Source organism: Camelus ferus, chromosome 6, assembly GCF_009834535.1.
Source record: "Camelus ferus isolate YT-003-E chromosome 6, BCGSAC_Cfer_1.0, whole genome shotgun sequence".
NCBI classification, from domain to species: Eukaryota; Metazoa; Chordata; class Mammalia; order Artiodactyla; family Camelidae; genus Camelus; species Camelus ferus.
The window spans coordinates 14197932-14203622 of NC_045701.1; the positions used below are offsets into that span (position 1 = coordinate 14197932).

Consider the following 5691-nt stretch of genomic DNA (forward strand, 5'->3'; position numbering starts at 1 on the left):
CATTGTAGTTCTGATTTGCATTTCTGAGAATTAGCGATATTGATCATATTTTCATGTGCCTATTGGTCATTTATTATCATTAAAGAATTGCTTCTTTAGATCTTCTTACAGATACTGGAAATTAAGCCTTTGTCAGTCTCCTCTTTTGGAAACAGTTTCTCCCATTCTGTAGGTAGATTTTTGTTTTCCTTTTGGTTGCCTTTGCTATGCAAAAGATTATAAGTTTAAATAGGTCCCTTTGTTTATTTTTGCTTTTATTTCTTTACCTGGGTAGACTACCCTAGGAGAATATTGCAAAGATTGATGTCAAATGTTTTCCCTGTGTTTCTTTAAAGAGATTTATATTGTCTGGTCTTAAATCTTTAATCCATTTTGAGTTAATTTTTATGTATGCTTTGAGGGAGTATTCTAACTACATTGAGCTGTACAGTTTTCTCAGCAGTTTGTTGAGGAGACACTCTGCTCAATTGCATATTCTTGCCTCCTTTGTTAAAGATTAATTTACCAGAAGTCTGTGGGTTTATTTATGGGGGTCTCTATTCTGTTCCATTGATCCATATGTCTGCTTTGGTAACAATATGGGGCTTTATTTCACTGTATTTTTTTTTTAAAGTTTAGTCAATTACAGTGTGTAAATTACTCCTGTAGAGCATAAAGTAACAGTGATGCATAAATACAGAAATATTCCTTTTCATTTTCTTTTTGATTAAAGGTCATTGTAAGATATTGAATATAGTTCACTGTACTATACAGGAGAAATTTGTTTTTTATTTATTTTTAGATACAGTGGTTAACCTTTGCTAATCTCCACCTCTGAAATTTTTCCCTCTTGCCCCCTTTCCCCCAGCAACCATAAAATTGTTTACTTTTTGGGAGTCTGTTTCTGTTTTGTAGATGTGTTCATTACGGTCCTCTTTTTGTTTCTGTGTCTTTTTTTTTTTTTTTTTAAGATTCCACATATGAGTGATACCAAATGGTATTTTTCTTTCTCTTTCTAGCTTACTTCACTTAGAATGACGATCTCCAGGTCCATCCATGTAGCTGCAAATGGCATTATTTTATTCCTTTTTATGGCTGACTAGTATTCCAATGTATAAGAGTAGCACAACTTCTTTATCCAGTCAGCTGTAGCTTTGATGTGAATTTCCCTGTTAAGTCATGATATTCAGCATTTTTTCATGTCCTGTTGGCCATTTGTATGTGTGCATTGGAGTACTGCTTTTTTAGGTGTTCTGCCCATTTTTGCATGGGGTTGCTTTTTTATTCTTAAGTTGTATGAGCTTGTACTACATTCTGGCAATTACTCCTTTGTCAATCTCATTTATATATATATAAAACCAGCTCACACATGGAAGAACAATAAACATACAACCCAATCTACAAATGGGCAAAAGACCTAAACACACAATTCCTCACTGAAGACACACAAATGGCAAATACTCCCAGAAAGAAATGCTCAGTATCACTAGTAATCAGAGAACTGCAAATCAAAGTCACAATGAGGTATCACCACTCACCAGTCACAACGGCCATCCTTCAAAAGTCCAAAAACGATCAATTCCTCCTAGAGTGCTGGTGACAATGCAGTTCGGTGCAGCCGTTATGGAAGACACCCTGGACATTCCTCACAAAAACTCAAAATACACTTACCACGTGATCTGGCACTCCTCATCCTAGGTATAGATCCACATCGAATAGATACATGCACCCCAATCTTCAGAGCAGCACTACAGACAATAGCCAAGACATACAAGCAACCTAAATGTCCATCAACAGATCGATGACTCACTAAAGCAGTTGTGCCGTATTCTCACACTGGAATACCACTCAGCCAAAAACTAGAAATAAAGCCATTTGCAGCACCATGCATTCAGCTGGAGAACGACATTCTGAGTGAAGTAAGCCAGAGACAGAAAGGAGACTACCAAACGATAGCACACACATCTGGAATCCAAACAAGAGAAAAGAAAACAGTCAGCAAGAAAAAGAGGGCGCTCATGAACTCGTCTACAAGACCAACACGCAGAGACAGTAAACAATATTGTGGTTACCAGGGGGAAGGGGGTGAAAAGGGATACATTTGAGGGTTTAAATTGAGCAGATTAACCACGGTGTAGAAAAACAGAAAGCACCAATTTCTCCTGTAAAGCACAGTCAACTATAATCAAGAACTTATAATAACCTTTGAAGAACAAAAATATGAAAATGAATATATGTATGACTGGGCCACCACGCTCTACACCAGAAATTGGCACATCGTCACTGATTATACTTCCTCAGAAGAAATACACAGAATAAAAAACGGCATGGGATTGGTACAAAAACAGACATATAGATTAACAGAACCGAACCCAGGGCCCACAAATGGGCCCACAAATACACCCACAGACTTTGAGTCAATTGATCTTTCCCAGAGGAGGCAAGAATATACAACGGAGCGACTCCCGGGCGCGGCGCGGGGCGGTGAACGCGAGAGGCGGGCGGCGTGGTCGGTGCCGTGGAGGGGGGGGGGGGGCGGGCGTCCCCGCGGGCCCCGTGCAGCGCCGGCCGCCCTCTGCCCCGCGCCGTGGTGGGGGTGCTGCTGCTCCTGCGGGACCGGTGTTGTCCCCAGACAGGGAAAATGAAACCTCAGCGGGCGGACCGGAGGGGCGGCGGGGGCGCAGCGGCCACTGGCCCGGGTCCTGCTTCTGCACCTGCGGCGCTTCCTTCCCCGCCCGTGACTCAACTGGGAGCCCGCAGGACGGTGTGGGGGCCCCGCGGTGCAAACAGCGAGGGCCCCAACCTACCTCTAGAGACAAAAGCGTGTTTGACATCCCGCCTTTGCATGGCCTGGGTATACGTGTGTGTCTAGTCAGCGAAGCCAGGCGAGTGAAACCTGTGTGGATAACCAGAGACAGGCTTTTGAATGCGCCTATATATTTTTTTAAAGTGTAAGTGCTGGTGATTGAACCCAGGACCTCATGCATGCTAAGCATCCGCTCTACACCACTGAGCTGTACGCCCCCCACCTCTTACTCTGTTTTAATCCCAAGTGGTACATATTCTGGAGGGCCAAGTCCTATCTGAAATTGACTGATTTACTCCTCCCCGCCCCCCTTCCTTTTAAACATAAACTAAAGTTACCATTGAACAGACCCAGCCATGAAAGGCAAACCCTTGGTGTTATCAAAACAGAAGACTCAAGTGGTGTCCCAACCCAGGTGGTCTGCACAGCCTTCAGCAGCCACATCCTGGTGGTGGTGATCCAGTTCGGGAAAATGGGGACCCTGGTCTCCCTGGAACCCAGCAACGTGACCGGTGACATCAGCAAGCCCGTGCTCACCACTGAAGTCCTCCTCGGGCCAGATAAGCCTCTCATCCACGTCTTTGCCAAGAACCTGGTGGCGTTCGTGTCTCAAGCAGCTGGAAACAGAGCAGTCCCTCCTAGCCATGGTGGAGAAGGACAAGAGCATGGAGGAGGTGAGGGCCTTGCAGGTGATCCAGACGTGCCAGGTGTGGTGACCTGGAGTAGCCACACCTGCTGCCCTGTAGGGCCAAGTGGAGACGCCCCTCCTGAGGATGTGAAGACCCTCCTTCAGTAAGAAGGAGGCGCTTTCTTGGGCTTTAACCCTGGAAGCTGAAAGAAATATGCAGACTTTGGTTGCTCATGTCATTCTTGGAGGGAGGAGGCCCTGGATATGTCCTGGGGGGTTGTGAACGATTCTCCGCAGGTCCAAACAGTTGCCTGTATTTGAGAATTGACCATGAGTCATGGACCTCCATGTGCAAATCAATTGTTGGAGAAAAATAATTTTTTTATTAAAAATAAGTGCATATCCCAAAATATATATATATATATATATATACACACACATACACACACACAAGGGAGCAAAGACGGTCTCCTCAACAAATGCTGTTGAGAACTCTGGACAGCTGCAGGTAACTCAGTGCTCTTAGAATACTCCCTCACACCATACATAAAAGTTTACTGCAAATGGATTAAAGACAGAAGACCAGACACTATAAACGTCTTAGAAGAACACATAGGTAGAACATTAGCTGATATAAATCCTAGCAAACTTCTCCTAGGCCAGTCTCCTCAGGCTGTAGAAATTAAACACTGGGACTTAATTAAACTTACAAGCTTTGGCACAGCAAAGGAAGTCATAAGCAAACCAAAAATGGGAGGAAATATTTGCAAAATAGTAGGCTGACATGGACTTAATTTCCACAGTATCTAACCAGCCCACACATCTAATAACGATAAACAAATAACCCAGTCCAAAAATGGGCAGAAGACCTAAACATGCAATTCCCCACTGACGACACACAGATGGCCAATACTCCCAGAAAGAAATGCTCCATATCGCTCATAATCAGAGAACTGCAAATCAAAACTACAATCCGGTATCACCTCACACCAGTCAGACTGACCATCATTAAGAAGTCCAAAAACAATAAATTCTGGAGAAAAGGGAACCCTCCTACAGTGCTGGTGACAATGTAGTTTGGTGCAGCCATTATGGAAAACACTGGAGATTCCTCAAAAAACTAAAACTGCACTTACCATATGTTCCAGCAATCACACTCCTGTGTATATATCCAGAGAGCAGTTTAAATTGAGAAGATACATGCACCCCAATGTTCATAGCGACATTATATACAATAGCCAAGCTAAGTCAACTTAGATGGTTATCAACAGATGTCTGGATTGAGAAATTATGGATATTTTTACAATGGAATACTACTCAGCCATAATAAAAATAAAATAATGCTGTTTGCAACATCATGGATGGGCCTGGAGTTCATCATTCTAAGTTCAGTTAGCCAGAAAGAGAAAGAAGAATACCATCTGTTACCACTTACAGGTGGAATCTCAAAAAAGGAAAGACAGTTGAAGTTATTTACAAAACAGAAGCAAACTCAGCCACAGAAAACATACCAGGTTACCAGGAGGAGAATGGCATGGAAAGGTTTAAACTGGGAATTTTGAGTTTAGTAGATACTAATTACTATATATAAAATAGTTAAATTCGTTTATACTCTGTAGCACAGGGAACTATATTCAATATCTAATGTAACCTATAATGTAAAAGAATATGGAAACAAATATATTTTTATATATGACTGAAAAATTATCTGTACACCAGATCTAGACCCAACAGTGTAAACTGACTATACTTTAATTAAAAAATATATATATATTCATGTGTCCCAGTATCACCTATGGCAGAATTTTCCGGTGCCCCACCCTCAACTAAGGTTGAGTTTCCTGTCTTCCCACAATAACCTAAGATACCTGGTTCCCCTACAATCACCTAAGGTGGAGTTTCCAGCACCTGTACGAACACTGAAGGTTGAATTTCCAGGTCCCCTCAATCACCAAGGAGTTTTCTGGGCCTCCACAATCTCCTAGTGTCAAGGTCCTTGGGCCACCATGGTTTCCTAAGTTTGAGTTTCCCAGGCTTATAATCACCTAAGTACCAGTTTCTGGGGACCCCACAGTCAAGGTAGAGTTTCTCTGACCAACAATCTCCTAAGTAGAGATTCCTGAATCCCCACAATCACCTAAATTTGAATTTCCAGCACCCTTCAATCACCAAGGAAGAATTTACTGAGCCCCCACCGTCACCTAAGGCTGAGTTTTTGTGGGTCCCACAATCACTATGGTTGAATTTCCCAAGCCTTTACAATCACCTAATATATAGT

At 42.6% G+C, this 5691-nt stretch overlaps 1 pseudogene; it reads left to right on the forward strand.

Moving 5' to 3' along the window:
- Window positions 1–1013: 1013 nt before the first annotated feature.
- LOC116664102 lies at window positions 1014–5470 on the forward strand (annotated as a pseudogene).
- Window positions 5471–5691: the final 221 nt, after the last annotated feature.